This window comes from Sarcophilus harrisii, chromosome 5 (genome assembly GCF_902635505.1).
Source record: "Sarcophilus harrisii chromosome 5, mSarHar1.11, whole genome shotgun sequence".
NCBI lineage: Eukaryota > Metazoa > Chordata > Mammalia > Dasyuromorphia > Dasyuridae > Sarcophilus > Sarcophilus harrisii.
Window position 1 is genome coordinate 9,941,702 of NC_045430.1, and position 17,788 is coordinate 9,959,489.

Consider the following 17,788-nt stretch of genomic DNA (forward strand, 5'->3'; position numbering starts at 1 on the left):
CCGCTTTACCATTAAATCTGAGCCTTTATAACTTACTCCTAAATGATGATTGAATGTCACTGGGAGAGAGGTCTTAGTCTCCCCGTTCCGGGAGGCCAAGGGCCTCACAGGCCTCCGTCCAGCTTAGTTCACAGTGACAGCTTTGGCTAAGGACTCACACCCTGAATTATGAGCCCCAAGGGAGAATTTTGCTATTGGCAAAAATAGCAACTCCCTGTCACCTCCAGGGGCAAGCGCAAAAGCCTCCGTTTGACATCCAAAGCCCTTCGCCTCCGGCCCGCTCTTCTTGCACTGTAATCCCCGATGTTTCTCTTCAACCCAGTGACCCCGGCCTCCTGGCTGGCCCAAGAACAAGGCTCTCCATCGCTAGCATCCAGATACCTTTTCTGTCTCTCGTTTCTTTCTTCTCATCTGCCTCCTGACCTCCCTTTCCTTCAAGTCCTAACTAAGTCCTACCTTCTGTGGGAAACCATCCCCAGCCCCGCTTCATTCTAGCACCTTCCTTCTCTCGGCTCCCCCATTAAGCTCCTTGAGGGCAGGGACTGCCTTTTGCTTTTCCCCACAGCACTTGGAACAGGGCCTGGAGTATAATAATAATCATAGTTAACATTATATAATACTATGTGCCAGGTCTCCCAGAAACCCTTTTACAATCATTTGACCCTCACAAACAACTCTGGGAGATAATAGCTATTATCATCCCCCTTTTTGGACACTTAATAAATGATTGTCAACATTTTGGTGATAGAGAAGGAGGGGGAAAGTTACCATTTTTAGCAGCCTGGTTCTTGAGAGATCAGATCCCTAGGAATTAATAGAAAGATCCCATGGGAATCCCATGAAAAGTCAGCCCAAAAGGGACAGATGTACAAAATTTTAGTGTTATAAACAAAGAAATCAGAAAAGAGAATAATGTGGCTGTACAGGGAGCTCACGGGCCAACTCGGACTTTGAAAAGGCAAACATCCAGAAAAATGGGTAATTTGAAAAGAAGATGGGAAATAGGTAGTGAGAAGAAGGGGTAAAAGCCAAATGGGTGCCCACCAAATATTAATATTATTAATATTAATTTCTTAACAGAGAAATCGTCAGAAGATATGAAGAGGCGGTTGTCAAGGAAAGAAATTCAAGTGATTAACAACTGTGTACTATATAAGAGAAAAATAACAGATAATATCGATAATGATTAGAGAAATGAAAATTAAAGCAACTCTAAGATCCCCCCCACATACACATCAGACTGGCGATGATGATAAGACAGGAAATGACAAATGTTGGGGGGCCTATTGAGGAGCAGGACTCAAGGTGCTCAAGTGTGCTCCTAGATATCCCTGGGCCTGTATCCCAAAGACGTCAAAGAGGAAAAGATAGCGGCTCTTTACATAGCTGCAGAAAGAAATGGAGGGGATGCCCCTCGACTGGGGAAAACCAAACAAGTTATGGTATATGATTGTGATGAAGACCATTGTGCTGGAAGACAATGAGGATCGTTTCAGAGACAATGGGGAAGATTAGTCCAAAGGATGCAGAGGGAAGAGAGCAGAAGCGGGAGAATAATTTATACAAAGAGAACGATATAACAAAGATTAACATCTCTGAAATGTTAAAGAGCTCTGACCAACACAAGGGTCAGTTATGATTCTAGAAGCCTCCTCTCTCCTAACTCAAAATGCAGAATGAGCCTGACATTTTGAGACATGACCCATGCTGGAATTGGTTTCCCTTCTTTCTGCATGTTTCTTACGGGAGAGCAGGGCTGAGTTTCTCTTTCTGTTTCTCTTTTTGTCCAAATAGGATAGAGGGAGGGAGAGAAAATAAAAGCTCGGAAAAATTAACACGATAAAGTTCTTAAAAATAAAACACCTAAAAGATTTCTTTTCAAGTGGGGCACTAGGGGAGTGGGACACTGCATACCCTATCAAGACTCAGATGATGAATTAGTTGATCAGATTTAATTAGTTGCTGAATCGATCTTTGAAAATTTTTTGTTAAAGGATGTATCTTGGAGGTGGGGGCGAGGTATATTTGGAAATAAAGGGGATGTAAACGATGTTTTATTTAAATTTTTAAAAATTAAGAGGATGCCTTCATTCATTTTTTTAAAAATCTGGGGGCAGGTCTCCAGAATATTGGGTAGAATGTTCAGGGACGATCCTTGAGACCCAGTGGATGAGTGTTATCTGGGATGAAGACAGGATGGGCTGCCATCTTGTACCTTTGTAAAACCACGCATTTGGATAAGGTTATGGATCTACTAAATCACAGCTTTAGAGCTTGAAGGAAACAGGGAAGTCACCCATGCAAACCCCTCTCACTTTTCCTTTTCAGAGGAAGAAACTAAGGTCTGACTCGTTCAGCCACAAAGGCCAGAGAGAGGATGGATCTGACCCCAGGTTATCTTGCCACCTCCTCCTGTAAACAAGGCTGGTGCCTGACGCCATCAAGTCCCCGTAGATGAAGGCAGGTTGAGGAAACCCCCGCATGGCCCAGGAGCTCATAAAGACATTTCTGAAAGCTTTGTTGGGGACAAAGGCGGGGCAGGGCCTTTGCTTGGAGCCCTAGGGGCGAGGGCCCATAGCGGGAACACAGGACTACAGTTAGCCCTTCCACATCACGGGGATTGGGGGCGTGGTGCCCCGGCAACCTGGAAAACCCACATACCCGTTGGACCACAGAAGAAATCTGACTGAATAGCATAATATCATACAATACCATACATCTATTTTATTTATTTCTGAGTTTCTAAACTTTTTCCCATTTATTACGCCAATTGGTGACTTATCTCAAAATCTCCACGGAAAAATTGTGGTGTGGAAGGGATAACTGTATTCTCCTCAGACCCAGCTCCTGATTGTAAAGGGCTATGGAGGGATGAGCTGTCATTATTACCCGGACTCATCAATGTCACGTACAGAAGATATATTTTTATATATGTTATGATTCTATAAACTGATGTTTATACACATTTGATTAATAAAGCTTGATTGCTGGCAGTGAGAAATGGGAGGCTGATTAGTGTTTCCATTGCACTGATTAAGCAATTATAGATTGGTTTTGCTATCCAAGGAGTATCCATTCCAGTCTCAGCACAGAGGGCTACAAAGCGGCCCCCAACCCCCACCCCTCCCACTACTCGTTTATCCTCACCACCCAGACAGCTCCCATTTTAAACCGAAAACCTTAAGTAAACTAAATGTGCTTTTCTTATAGCAACCCTTCAGATAAAATAATGGAAAGATTATCATTAATCTTTCTAAGATCTATCATTCTATCTATCTAATCTATCATTAATCTAAACCCGCCCCCCCCCCCAGGGCCGACCCTCCGGGTCTCCGCCCCTCCCCCATCTCCTCCCCCTCCCCCCGTCTGTCCGTCAGCCTCGGGCTCCGGCGCTCACTCAGTGCCGGCTCCGGGATCTCTCCGGGCCAACCCGGCTCTACCGCCCTGCTGGTCCCTCCCCGCCCCCACTATCTCTGCCCCTCATACCCCGCTCCGCCCCTCCCCCCTTTCCCTGCCCCGTACTTGACCCTCCTTTAACCCCACAACCCCTCCCGCTCCCTCTCTCCTCCCCTCCACAGCCGCTACCGCTCTAACCCCGCAGGTCCCTCTCTGCCCCCTCCCCCTCTCCTTTAGCCCCGCCCCCAGACCTCTCTCCCCTCCCCTCCCGCCCCCTCCGGCCTCCTCCTTTAACTCCCCGCAGGCGCTCTCTGTCCCCCTCCAATGTCTGCGCCCTTTCACCCCCCTCAGGTCTCACTCTCACTGCCTGGGGGGGGTGCCCCGGGTGGGCCCCCCACCCTCCCACGGGCCCCCGGGCCCCACCGACCTGCTCCCGGGGCCTGGCGCCTCCACAGCTACCGCCCCCTACTGGCGACCTCGGGCTCTGCAGCCTCTCAGATCCCGCCCCCCTGGGGGCGTGGTCCCTCCTCCGGAGCCCCGCCTCCTCCCTCCTCCGGAGGCTCAACTCCAGGGTCTGTAAAGTCCGGGCACTTTCCAGAGAACCACAGGGGGTCGCTGCTGGATTCCCCTCCCCTCCCCCACACCGGGAGGGGGCTTAGAGCAGGGGGTGTCAGAGGGGGAGGGGGCTTAGAGCAGGGGGTGTCAGGGGAGGAGGGGGCTTAGAGCAGGGGGTGTCAGAGGGCTTTTAGAACCAGAACTTTCAGCTTAGTAGGTGCCCCCCTTAAAACACCCCCAAAATGTTTCTCTTCCAGGGACTTCAGCCAGGACTCCCTCCACTGTTCCCCGACACCCCATATAAGTAATGACCATTTTCCTGGGGCTTTAACATTAATAAGGCCTTCTCCGCCCCACAGGACAAGGACTATTACTCCCATTTTGCAGAGAAGGAAACCGAGTCCGTGATTTGCTTAGACTCAGAGGTGGGGGCCCGGGATTGGCCTACAAGGACACCCTTCCCTAGAGAAGTCAGGTCTCAGGACAACCAAGAGGCCCTGGGGGCTGCAGCGTCTCAGAGGGAGGGAGGGGGGGGGAGGGGAATGCTCCTCTGCCCTCCTGCAGCCAATGGCCCTGAGGGGCCCAAGGTGGCCCAGGCTGGGATTCTGGGCTCCCAGGCTCTAGGCCCGCTGTGTGACTTTGGACGAGACCCTTCCCCTCTCCTGGTCTCAGTTTCCTCCCCTGGGAAATGCAGGGCCTGCATCTATAAGATCCCTTCCCACTGGACATCCTGATGAAGGAGCCTCACATCTCTCCGCAGGCCATGGGAGCTGAGCCCACGAGCCCTCACTCACGATCCAGGGCTGGAGGGAGCCTCCCTCCTTTAGGCTCTGAGAGATTGGGGGGGCTTGCCTAGAGTCACATGGCGACTCTCAGAGGCAAAATTGGAGTCCCTGAGCACCTCATTCTGGTCTCCTGGAGAACCAACTCAGGATGGTTTTTTCCCATTTTTTGTTAGTTCCAAATTCTCTCCCTCCTGACCCATTGAGAAGGCAAACAACCATTCTAGGCGTGAAGTCATGCAGAACAGATTGCCACATTACAGGATGTTGCTTTAAAAACAAAACCCCAAAATGAGCTTATTGTCTCCTCCCTGGGACTTCGCTTTGCTGTATGCTACAGCCCTGAGGCCTCTTAGGCTGCTCTCCAGTTCCTAACTGGGTCCCATGGAGTCCTCTTCCCTTCCCTAGCCTGCCTGACATAACTCTAGTAAAAGGCCCTTTTAATCCTCCTGTGGTAACTGCCTCTCTCCCCACCTCCACCTTCTCCCCTTCCAAACCATCCTTCACTCCCAGAATTTTCTTCCTGACACACACAGCTCCTGTTGTGTGACTGCTCTGCCCCACACCCTTCAGCCACTGCTTGTTGCCCCCTCAGGAAATTTCACCATGGACGAACATTCAATATGGCGCCACCCAACATTTCCAGTCTCATCTTCCATTACTGGTCTCTGTGAATGTATCTTGTATGTGACCCTGTAGAGCCTGTGTGTGTGTGTGTGTGAGAGATTCTTGCCTCTTTTTGAATCCCCACGTAGCCCTTAGCCCCCTGCCTGGCTCTTACTTTTTTGCTCCCACCAAACAGACCAAAGTACCCTGCAAAAGTCCATATGTACTCATTGTCTCTGAGGATGGATGCAAGCTTCTCCAAGGGAAGGGGCTTGGTCGTATAATTCCCTGTGATTAGCAGAGGCTTTGGGACATTGTCTGATCGATGTTTGGGGGTTGTCTTCCCTTTATCTTTCACTATTGAAGTCCTGCCCATTGGGCAACATGAGATAAGTGGTAAATGGCCTTGGAGCCAGAGACCTGGATTTGAATCTTAACTGCTGCTTTTGAGATCTTGGGCAAGTCATCTGGCTGCTATGGACTCTGGGGTCCTATCTGGAAAATGAGCTTGGAAGAAATCCATCCTTTAAATCTATCTATCAATCATCTAGCTAGCTATCCATCCATCCCTCTATCTATCCATCCATCCATCCCTCTATCTATCTGTCTATCTATCTATTCATCCATGTACCCCTCTAGCTATCTATTTGTTTGTCTGTCTGTCTGTCTGTCTGTCTATTCATCTATCTATCCATGCATCCGCCTCTCTATCTATTCATCCATCCCTCTATCTATCTATCTATCTGTCTGTCCATCTGTCTGTCTATTCATCTATCTATCCATCCATCCATCCACCCCTCTATCTGTCTATCTATATTTACATATTGGCAAAGCAATCAGAGTATTAAGTATCTAAGGCTATATTTGAATTAGGCCGTTGTCCCTCCAGGCCCAATGCTCTATCCAGTGGGCCACCTCGCTGCCCCTTGTCCTTTAAATCTTATTCAGTCTCCTCCTACAGGAAGTCATCCTTGATCTGCCTCTCCCCCCTCCCCATGATTTCCCCATACTCCTCTGTCTGGGTGGGCTGTACCCACTTCCTCCTAGTCTGCAGTGAGCACCCACTGAGTGGGGAGGGGGCTGTATTGTGACTCAGGCCTTACACAAATCACTCACCATCTGTGCCCTATAAAATGAAAACAGACCCCATAGTTCAGGTCCCTCTCCAATCTAAATCTGAGAGGCTGTGATCCTGCTGGACCCCTGACCAAACCTCCATTCCTAATACTTAATACTTACCTTGACCTGAGGAGAGCTGGGCCAGCTGATGCCGGATGTCCAGATTGGGGCCCGGCTCAGCTTTCCCTGGGGCCACTGTGGGGCCAGCTCAGAGAGCCTTCTGCCCGAGGGCCCCAGGCAGTCGCGGAGCCCCGGTCAGCTTCTGTCTCCTTGCAGCTTCAGCGACAAGGCCGCAGGCTCCCCCACCCCACCCAAGTCCGGCCGGCCCCAGGGAGTGGGTGGCGAATGAAAGGGAGCCCTCATCGGCCGGAATCCCGGCTCCCTGAGCCAAAGGCCGGGGCTGCTGGCTGGGGGAGGGCAGCGAGGAAGCCAGGGCTGGGGCAGCCGGGTCCTGTTGAGGATCTGGACTCCAGGAGGGCCCAGGTCAGCAAGAAGACAGCTTAGAAATCATCTAGGCCGCATCTCCTGCTTTTAAAATGGGGGAGTTCAGGCCAGACGATTTAAGGGAGGCACACAGTAAGTGGAAGAGCAAGGATTCAAACCCAGTCCTTTGATTCCTGAGTCGATCGATACTCATGCTTTGTCCCCCTCCCCCCAAACTCTTGCTATTAGGTCGGAGGGTTCTGTTCTGTGATAAGTGGAAGGAGTGGGCCCCAGACTCCTTTGGATTTGTCCCTTCCCTGGGGAAGCAGTGCTGGGTGGGCTGGGGGCTTTGACAGAGCCCTGGGCAGGAGGGGCTGTGAAACCCGGCCCTGGCTTTGGCGGCCTGTCACATGAGAATGGTGGCCCGGCCTTTTCCCCTCTCCCTTTGTGTCTCCTCTGGCCAGGGGCCACGGGGCCCTCCATCCCTCCCTGCTGGCCACCAGCTGGCCAGAATGCAGAGCCCAACAATAAGGGTAGAGGCTCCCTCTCCCCTGGATCTGCCCACAGGCCCCTCTGGCTTCCGTTCCCCTCGCCCACCTCCTCTGGCTTCCCCGTTTCACCCGGCCCAGCGGCCACTCCAGTGGGGCTGGAGAGTACCAGGAGACACGGCTCCATCCCACCGGGAACCCTTCCTCTCTAGGCCAGCCCAACCTTGACCTCCTCCTCAGCCACATGGGAATGATCAAACCCGGCTGGCCGCCTCAGCAGGCTCTCCGGAGCAATCCCTGAGCACACTTGAGGAGGAGAGGGGGTCATCCTCATCAGGGGCCTCCCTCCCAGGCCCCCTGGTGGGGTCAGGCTCATGTTAGTGTTTGGGTGCAGAGTCGGCTTGGAATCAGGACATAGCTTCCATCCCTGCCCAACTGGTGTGGAATTCGGCAGGTCTCTTCCCCTCCTAGTTTCCATAGTTCCCAAGTTGATTCAGTTCAAACCTGCCAGTTTGACCAGGAGAGGAGGCAGTGTTTAAGGCAATAGTGGACTTGAGGAGAGGGCAGAAGGCATTTATTACCATCTTTTAGCAGACAATGAGAAAGAGAGAGACAGAGACAGAGAGTCAGAGAGAGAGAGAGAGGAGATGAGAGAGGGAAGAGAGAAAGAGAAGAGAGGAGAGAGAGAGAAGAACAAGAAAGGAGAGATAGAGAAGAACAAGAGACAGAAGAAGACAGAGAAGACAGACAGACAGATGAGAACAGACAGACAGACCAGAAGGAGATAGAAACGGACGAGGTGGAGAGAGAGACAGTAACAAAGACAGATAGGCAGGAGATGAAACAGAGACAGAGACCGAGAGGCAGACAGAAACAAGGAGAGACAGACAGAGAGGGAGATAGAGACAGACAGACAGAGACAGAGAGACAGGGAGATTGAGAAAAACAGAGAGAGAGAAACAAGAGAGAGAGTCGGGAGGCGCAAATTTAGGGTTAGAGTCACAGACAGGGAGATAGAGATAGAGAGATTGTAGAGCCACATTTCCTGCTCACAACTGACGTCCCGGGACAAGAGCCAGCCGCAGGGCTGGGAGGCTGGTGGTAGTGAAGGTGACCCGCAGGGCTGCGGTGCTAGAGGTGTAGACCCACATATGGCTCCGACAGGGCAGCATGGGATCCTGGCCCATGGGGCCTCAGATCTGCACTAAGTCCTGTCCTCAGCTTCTGGGTTGCATTGGGAGGAGGTTACAGATCAGGAAGGGGAGTCCGGAGAAGCCTAAAGGGGGGTCCTCACCCTCTCCTGAGGTGAACACCCACCTTTCCCAGTCTCAGCTCTATGGCCCAAGGAGATTCAGTGAAGCCCTCGGGGCTCCCGCCCAAAGAGAAACAATCTTGAGTGTGCCCTCGGTGCCCTCAGTGCCCTCAGCAGCCCAGGCCCACGTGGGCTCACTTATATCTCCCCATCCACTCACCCCCAGGTTCTCACGGACACCCCCATGCGTAGTGTTCCTGCCCTTCTGACAAACGCTCACCATGCCCAGAAACCATGAATACAGGTCTCAGGGATGCCCTGTCCTGGGCCCGCACGGGCTGGAGGCCCTGACCACCAGTGGAGTCCACGGGAGCCTGGGTCTTGCCTGTGGGCCTGCGGGGGGGCTGGGGCCGATCTCGTGGTGTTGGGGGGCCGGGGTGATGGTCCCCAATGGGGAAGCGGTGGCTCATGGCAGATAGAAATGGCAGTGCCTGGGCCCCTCCTGCACGCACCCAGTGGGGGGAGGGGCTCAGCAGAGCTGGATGGCCACCCACCCATGGTGGGAGAGGGAATGACTCACATTTTGGGTGTGGCTATTGGCACTAGATGGGGGGGACATGTGGGGACTATAGGACCAACGGGCACCAGCAATAGATTGGCACAGAATTGGGCACAGACTCCCCATTTGCCCAGAAGCTGTTCTTTCTTGTAGGATCCCGGGAGCAGAGGAAGAGCTCATCCCAAGGAGCGGTGGGCATGAGACCCCGGCCTGCCACTGCCCATCTCCTCTGGCGAGTCTTGGATTGTCCAGAAGGGACGGGGGCGGGGATGGGGCATCTTTGGCCAACACCGGATATCCGGGGCTCAGGGAGGGGATGGAACTTTGTCCCCTGCTCCAAGGCTCTGGGAGAGACACCGGCGTCCTGGGCAGGCAAAGAGCCATGGGGCCATCGCTGTGGGACAGATGCTAGGGAGGGGATGGGGAGGACACGGTGGGGAGGGTCTCTAAGCCAGGCAGGGAGCAGGGACAGGGCTGGAGAGCAGACAGAGGGGCCCGCCGTGGCTCGGGAGGGCCCAGGAGCAGCCGCACTAGGGCTGACCCGGCCTCGAGGCAGGGCTCTCCAGCCCTCTGTCTCTGCTGCGGGACCCTCTGGCCCTCTGTCTCTGCCTCCGGGCCCGGGCCGGCCCTCAGACGTCGGGGCTCCCGAAGGCCAGGTTGTCCCTGATCATCAGGGTCTTACGGAAGTTCCGGTCCAGGAGAGGTCTTTGCGTTCGCCACTTGTGGGCTTCCCGTAAGCCGGGCTCGAAGTAGTAGATGCAGGCCCCGAAACCGACCAAGATGAGGATGGAAATCATGAGATAGACGGGCACAAACCAGTCCAGGAAATGCGGCATGGTCCCCTTGGTGGTGGCTGCTGACAGTGCAGAGGGGGAAGCACACCGTTAATGCACATTTACAGCCAGGATCCCCCAGTGCTCAGTCTGGAACATGTTATCACATCCCTGTTGCATCTGGAGAAACTGAGGCTCGGAGGGGGCAGCCAGCACTCACGGAGCTGGGACTCCAAGCCAGGGCTGGGGCTCAGCCACACTTGTCCCACTGGGCCTTTCGCCAGGCTACCCATCCCACCGTGGGGACATGGGCTCCGTGGTCCTGTCACCCAGCCCCCGAGGGCCCCTCACTGTGGGCAGGACTGCAGAGAGGCCTCCTGCACATACAGCTCCGGGGGTTCCTCCCAGCATTGGGTTCCTGCCATGGGAATGGGCCACAGGCAGAGAGGAGACCCCAGCCAGCTGGGGCTGGCAGAGACCCTCCCCAAACCGCAGAGGAGGAAGGATGGACCCTGCAGGGGGGGCCTCTCCATCCCCAGCGCTCCCGTTCTGGGCCAGAGGGCACGAGAGCAGGGGTGCATTGGTGACCCCCGTGACTCCCGAGGCTGCTTAGTCATTTAGGGGAAGTTGGAGGGACTGCGTTGGAGTCAGGGAGGACTGGGGCAGCTTTTGCCTTTGTCCCTTAACCAGCCTAGCTCCCAAGGAAACCTTTTCTAGCCTCAGTCTTCCCGTTGTCAGTTAAAGGAGAGAACACTTTTTGCGCAGCCTCTCAGAGTGCCAAGGGAAGTGCAGGGAAGAAAAGGACTGTCTACAAGGTCCTGCCATTTGGCCTAGATCCGGAGGGGCTCCTCCCCACTGGGGATCCCGGGGCTGTTTCCAGCCCTCCAAAGCTCCCCAGGCTTAATCAGCCATTCCCAGAGAGCTCCCCTTCCCCGGAGGTAAAGCTGAAAGGGGAGAGATGTCTAGAGGTGGGGGCAGCCCTGGGGGAGCAGGCCCTCCTCCCCACAATCCCCCCCAGACTAGCTGGTCTCTCCAGAGAGCCTACACTTCCACACTTCCCCAAACAAAGCCATCAGGGGTTACAAACTGGGAAGGCGAAGCCCTTCTCCTGGAGGAGGTCAAGTGACTGGCCCAAGCTCACCCAGCCGGGCCCAGAATCTGCATTTCCCCGTCTGACTGCCTCCCGGACCCTCGGGATAAGGTCTCATTCCCGGGGGAGCCCCGCCCCCCGTGCCGCCCCTCCCCCGGCTTCTTGGGGTTCAGGTGGCGCCGGGAGGCTTCCCTGCTCCCTTTGTTCCGTGTCGCCCAGACTGAACCTCCCCGCCTCCGGAGGGCCCCGGGCAGACGGGTCCCAGCTGGCATCTCTCCCCGCCCAGCAGAGCAGCTCCCGAGCACAGCCCCCCGGCGCGGGCTCCCCGCGCTGCCGCCCCCCGACTCACCTCGAGCCGTGGGAGCGCTCAGCCCCTGTCCGGGCGCGGCTCTCGGCGAGGCCGGGGCTCAGGGGCGCTCCCTGGGGGCACCGGCATCCGTGCCAGGCGCCGGGGCCCGGGGCTGATTGGTGCCCGTCCGGGAGGACGGGGCCCCGGGCTGGCTCAGGCCGCAAGCAGACGGCCTCACTGGTCCGCGCCGCTGCCAGCCCCCGGCGCTGGTCAGCTCCCTTCTCTCCAGCCTCAGGATGGCAGGAGGCGGGACCGCCCTCCACCAATCAGCAGCCTGGGCTTTCTCCTCAGTTGTCAGGGAAACCAACCTTGGCTCACTTATGCACGTGGTACCGAGCCTGTGATGGGGAGGGGGGGACAGGGAGAGAGAAGAGGAGGGGGAGCCGCTCGGTCTGCAGGGGAGGGAGGGGCTGGATTGGGCGGGGAGGGGCCTTGGGCTGAAATCTCGGGGGTCGTTGAGTGCCCGTCCTAATTGTCAGAAGCCTGTGAGTTACAGGGTCAAAGACAAGGAGAGTTTCTTTCTTTCTTTCTTTCTTTCTTTCTTTCTTTCTTTCTTTCTTTCTTTCTTTCTTTCTTTCTTTCTTTTCTTTTCTTTTCTTTCTTTCTTTCTTTTCTTTCTTTCTTTCTTTCTTTCTTTCTTTCTTTCTTTCTTTCTTTTCTTTTCTTCCTTCCTTCCTTCCTTCCTTCCTTCCTTCCTTCCTTCCTTCCTTCCTTCCTTCCTTCCTTCCTTCCTTTTTTCTTTCTTTCTTTCTTTCTTTCTTTCTTTTCTTTCTTTCTTTCTTTCTTTCTTTCTTTCTTTCTTTTCTTTCTTCCTTCCTTCCTTCCTTCCTTCCTTCCTTCCTTCCTTCCTTTCTTTCTTTCTCTTCTCTTTCTTTCTTTCTTTCTCTCTCTCTCTTTCTTCTCTCTCTCTCTCTCTCTCTCTCTCTCTCTCTCTCTCTTCCTTCCTTCCTTCCTAGAGGTGGGGTCAGTGTGGTTCAGTAGAAAGCATCCTGAGTTTGACCAAAGACCTGGATCTAAAGGCCTGATCCCTTTGGACAAATGGCTCTTCCCTTTGGGTCTGGTTTCCGCCAAATGAGGGGATTGGATGGGATGCCTGGGGTTCCCCTCATCTCTGAGAGGAGTTTGAAGAACTGTGAGTGAACAAAGTCAAACTTCCTCCACAGTGTCCAGCTCTGGACTCTTGCAAGGCCATTGATTAAGAAGATGAGAATCAAAATGGGGGGGTTTCATTAAATCAAATACAGCCCGGAGGGGCTCGGGCAGATGGGACAGTTCTTATGTATCCGGATTCCCCTGTGCAAGAGGCTCTGACGGACTCCTCTCGGCACAGGACCAAGCAGCCATGGAGGGAAAAACCCAAAGCTTCCTAAGAACCAGAGCTCATCCAGATGGGCTACTTCAATAGGAGGTCAAGGAGGCCTCTAGTGGAGTCTGGAAGACCACATCATCCTAGAGATTAGAGAGAAAACTGTCCAGAGATGGGCTCTCTTGTTCATTCATTCATCCATTCAACGGCCCTGGCCCCTGTGACTGTCAGGCCCAGAAGGGCAGGAGCAGCCAGGTCTGAGGTCTTCTGAAGCCCTGGGAACCTCCTCGTCTTCAGCCACCACCCAAGCTGCTGGAAATGGCTTTCAGAAGCAGTCACACTCCCCAGAGAAAGGTTCCTAGAAACCGGATGCTGGAGACAAACCAGGAGGGAAGGGGCACTGATTTCAGCTTTGCCAGGGCCACAGGGCTGGGCTTGCTGGCTCAGCATAAGCCTTTTCCAGGTAGTGCCCACAAAATCCAGCCCTGTGGCCTGCTGATCCCTGCCACGATGCAGAAATCTGCACAATTATCTCATTTGTTTCTCATGACAGTCCATTTTACAGAGGTGGAAACTGAGGCTCAGGAGTCATACAGATTGGTATCAGAGGGAGGTTTTCTTATATCCTCCGCCATGCCGGGAGGGACCAGCTCCTGGTGTATGAGATGCTCACATCCCACTCCATCAAGAGGTTACCAGGGTTATCCCAGGGCTTGCAGCCAGTTCACCTTCTCAGCTGACCATGGAGGCCAGGTCTGAGGACTGAGCTCCAGCACAAACCCCTCTCAGGATCCTCCCTCCTCCTGTGGGTCCCTTTCCTTGCCCTAGACTGTTAGAGTGAGATCCTTTGGAGCACCTTCCCCCAGGCTCAGAAGCACCCCTGTGGTGGTCCAGTTTTCAGTCACTCAGTGCAGAAAGATCACTGGAAACCTGAGTTCAAATTCTGCCTCTGAGTCTGTGAATCAGATGATCTTGAGTAACGTGCTCACAGACTTAGAGGCACGTTACTCAACCTTACACGGATTCAGCTTCCTCACCTCCAAAGTTAGAATGATACTATTTTCTCTCTTTTTTTTAATTAAAGCTTTTTCTTTTTTCAAAACATATGCATGGATAATTCTGCAGCATTAGCCCTTGCAAAAACCTTGTGTTCCAGTTTTTCCCTTCCTTCTCTCATCCCCTCCCCTAGATGACAAGTAATCCAATATGTGTGTTTTTTTTTTTAATTTAATAGCCTTTTATTTACAGGTTATATGCATGGTAACTTTACAGCATTAACAATTGCCAAACCTCTTTGTTCCATCACCTTCTTACCCCCACCCCTCCCCTAGATGGCAGGATGACTAGTAGATGTTAAATATATTAAAATATAAATTAGATAAAATAAAGTATACCTGACTAAAACATTATTTTGTTGTAGAAAAAGAATCAGACTCTAAATATTGTACAATTAGCTTGTGAAGGAAATCAAAATAGGTGGGCATAAATATAGGGATTGGGAATTCAATGTAATGGTTTTTAGTCATCTCCCAGAGTTCTTTCTTGGCATAGCTGGTTCAGTTCATTACTGCTCCATTGGAAATGATTTGGTTGATCTGTTGTTGAGGATGGCCTGGTCCATCAAGAACTGGTCATCCATAGTATTGTTGTTAATGGTCCTGCCATTTCACTCAGCATCAGTTCATGTTAAGTTTCTCCAGGCCTTTCTGAAATTATCCTGTTGGTATTTCTTTACAGAACAATAATATTCCATAATATTATATACAAATTATTCAGCATTCTCCAATGATAAAGATCCACAGTTTCCAGTTTCTAGCTATCAAAATGCCAAAACATTCGTGCACAACGGTCCCTTTCCTTCTTTATAACTTTGGGATATAATCCCAGTAGTACACTGCTGGATCAAAGGGTATGCATAGTTTGATAACTTTTTGAGCATAGTTCCAAACTACTTTCCAAATGGTGGATTCCAACTCCACAATAATGCATCAATGTCCAGGTTTTCCAATCCCTCCAACGATCATTATTTTTCCTGTCATCTTAGCTAATCTGAAGGTGTGTAGGATATTCAGAGTTGTCCTAATTTGATTTCTTGATTAATAATGACTTGGCATCTTTTCATATGACTAGAAATAGTTTCAATTTCTTCATCTGAGAATTGTCTGTTCATATCCTTTGACCATTTTTTTATTAGAGAATGGCTTGATTTTTTATAAATTAGAGTTAATTTTCTATATATTTTGAAATGGGGGCCTTTATCAGAACCTTTGACTGTAAAAATATTTTCCCAGTTTATTGCTTCCCTTCTAATCTTGTCTGCATTAGTTTTGTTTGTACAAAAACTTTTCAGTTTGGTATAATCGAAATTTTCTATTTTGTGATCAGTAATGATCTCTAGTTCTGCTTTGGTCGTAAAGTCCTTCCCCTTCCACAGGTCTGAGAGGTAAACTATCCTGTGTTCCTCTAATTCATTAATAATTTCATTCTTTATGCCTAGGTCATGAACCCATTTTGACCTTATCTTGGTGTACGGTGTTAAGTGAATCCAATATGTGTTAAATATGGTAGAAATATATTTTAAATCTAATTTATGCTACATATTTATACAATTATCTTGCTGCACAAGAAAAATCAAATCAAAAAAAGAAAAGAATGAGAAAGAAAATAAAATGCAAGCAAACAACAAAAAGAGTGAGAATGTTATGTGATCCACATTCATTACCCACAGTCCTCTCTCTGCATGTAGATGGCTCTCTTCATCACAAGATCATTGTAACTGGTCTGAATCATCTCAATGTTGAAGAGCCACGTCCATCAGAATTGATCATCGTATAATCTTGTTGTTGATGTGTACAATGATCTCCTGCTTCTGCTCATTTCACTTAGCAGAATGATACTATTTTCAATAATATCTCCCTCAAAGGTCTGTGGTAAAAGAGAGATATACAGGACCCACATGTGCCAAAATGTTTGTGGCGGCCCTTTCTGTAGTGGCCAGAAACTGGACACTGAGCGGATCCCCACCAGGTGGGGAATGGCTGAATAAGTTATGGTATATGAATGTAATGGAATATTATTGCTCTGTAAGAAACAGAGAAATGATTTCAGAGAGGCCTGGAGAGACTTACAGAAACTGAAGCTGTGAGTAAATTCTTTATACACAAGACCATTTGGTAGGAACTCATTTGATTTTTATTTTTTCAAATTTATTTATTTTCAAAGCACATTGCTTGATGAATCATGTTGGGATAGAAAAATCAGATCAAAAGGGAATAATCAGGGGAGAGATGAAAAGAAAACAACAGAAAAAAGAAGTGAACATAACATATATTGATTTACATTCAATCTAGGAACTCATTTTAGAGATGAGGAAATTCGGGCCAAGGGGATCAGGACCACAGACAGCTCAGACCCCTAGTTTAACGCTCTGAATGACAGAGCTGGAGATTTACCTGTGGAGGGCACTGGGAGCAGCGGGCACATAAGGGGAGACAAACCAACCCCCATCCCAAGGCACCATGCTTGAATACAAGGAGGAAGCATTTGCCCAAGCTCCCAGAGACAGCAAGAGCTCCCACTTAGAGCACTTCACAGTCTGCTATTGTCGTTCCTTCCACATGGTAGCTTTCCCCATGGCAGTTGATATGTCACAAATCAGCATAAAAAATTAAATGGGAATTTGAGGGAGTTTTGTGGAAGCTGAAGATAACCCTGGAAGATCAGCAGACAACACAGAGACTATGACCAACTACAAGAAGACACTGTAAACACCCTATAAAGGAATTGAAACCATCTGGGTATGTCAGGTGACATCAAGTCCATCTCCTTTTAACAAATGGGGAAACTGAGGCTCAGGGGGATCTCAGGTGCAGCTCTTTCCATTTAATGCTCACGGATTTATCCCTCTGGGTCCTTTTAAGATTTTAGGTAACCATGTCCCCTGGGTGTACTGGAGGGGTAACCTGCTGGTCCAGGGGTTTGGGGAGATGTTCATTGGGGTAGTTGGAGAGGGCTTTTCAGAAGGCACCAAGGTATATGATGAATTGGATGACTAGGGTGACGTACAAGGACGTCAGTATTAAAATGGCTTTCCATAAGAGGGGCCAAAGGGGCCGAGCTTCACGGGTTCCCTTGGGGTGATGTGGATTTACAATAGAATGACTAGAGGATTCTGGACCCGGCCCTTGCAGGTTGCTTTTAAATTCTAGCTTTTTATTTTCCAAATACCCGCAAAGATAGTTTTCAACATTCCCCTTACAAAACCTGGTGTTTCAAATTTCTTCTCCCTCCTAGTCCCCCCCCCCCCCAAGATGGCGATTAATCCAATATACATTAAACACGTGCAATTCTATACATATTTCCCCATTTATCATGTCCTGGAAGGTTTCTTGACCCAGTTTAGTGAGAACTCATTTTAGCTTGTAGTTTATCTTTTCCCCTTTGCCTGAGGATTTGCAGATGCAAAAATCGGAGGTGATTTCAAGGCCTTCCTCTCTTTGCTGTCTCATTTGGGACCCCCTGTAAGGGGTGAGATAAACCAAAACAAGGGGTGATTTCTTTCAGCGCTGCTTTAGTTAACTCTTGGGGCCTTTCAGTTCTGCAGTAAAGGGATCTACCAGAACTGGGCTGGAAGCTGTTGCGTGGGGGCATGGGTGCGTTCTGTCTGCCAGTCTTCCTGTGGGCACACGCCCCTCCTCTGATCCACTTTAAGCAGGAATGGCTGCCTCACAACTCTCTCTGGACTGACGGGCAGGGGTATAGTGGACTCAACAAACTGCCTTATGGTCTCCCCCAGCTCGTTTCCCATAAAGACAGGTTTTGTGAGGGTATGAAGCTCGTTCTTCCCCAGGTGGGCTGCCTGGTAGAGGCTGTGAAGAAGCTTCTGCTGGCCCTGTGTGGTCTTGGTTCCCTCCTGAGGGGTTAAGTGATTATCCCTTTTCAGGACCAAGGACTGTTCCTGAGGGCTAAGACTTCAGAATCTGGGGGATCAGGGGTACCAGGGTGAGGGGGTAGACATGTATCAGTCCAGGCTGCTGAGTCCACAATTTGGTTGCCTGTAGCCTGAGTAGAGCCCCCTTTGATGGCCTTTA

The 17,788-nt window shown here is 50.9% G+C and overlaps 1 protein-coding gene across 3 annotated transcripts in view; it reads right to left on the minus strand.

The window, feature by feature from the left end:
- The window catches only part of SEPTIN3 (septin 3), a 28,533-nt gene extending 21,273 nt beyond the window's left edge, over positions 1-7,260 (minus strand). Inside the window, exon 1 of one of the 3 annotated variants that reach the window (XM_031937869.1) lies at positions 6,579-7,260. The gene's annotated coding sequence lies outside the window, so the exon portion shown is untranslated. The remainder of the gene's footprint in view (positions 1-6,578) is intronic. The other 2 variants (XM_031937868.1, XM_031937870.1) reach the window with 2 other exon arrangements.
- Positions 7,261-17,788: the final 10,528 nt, after the last annotated feature.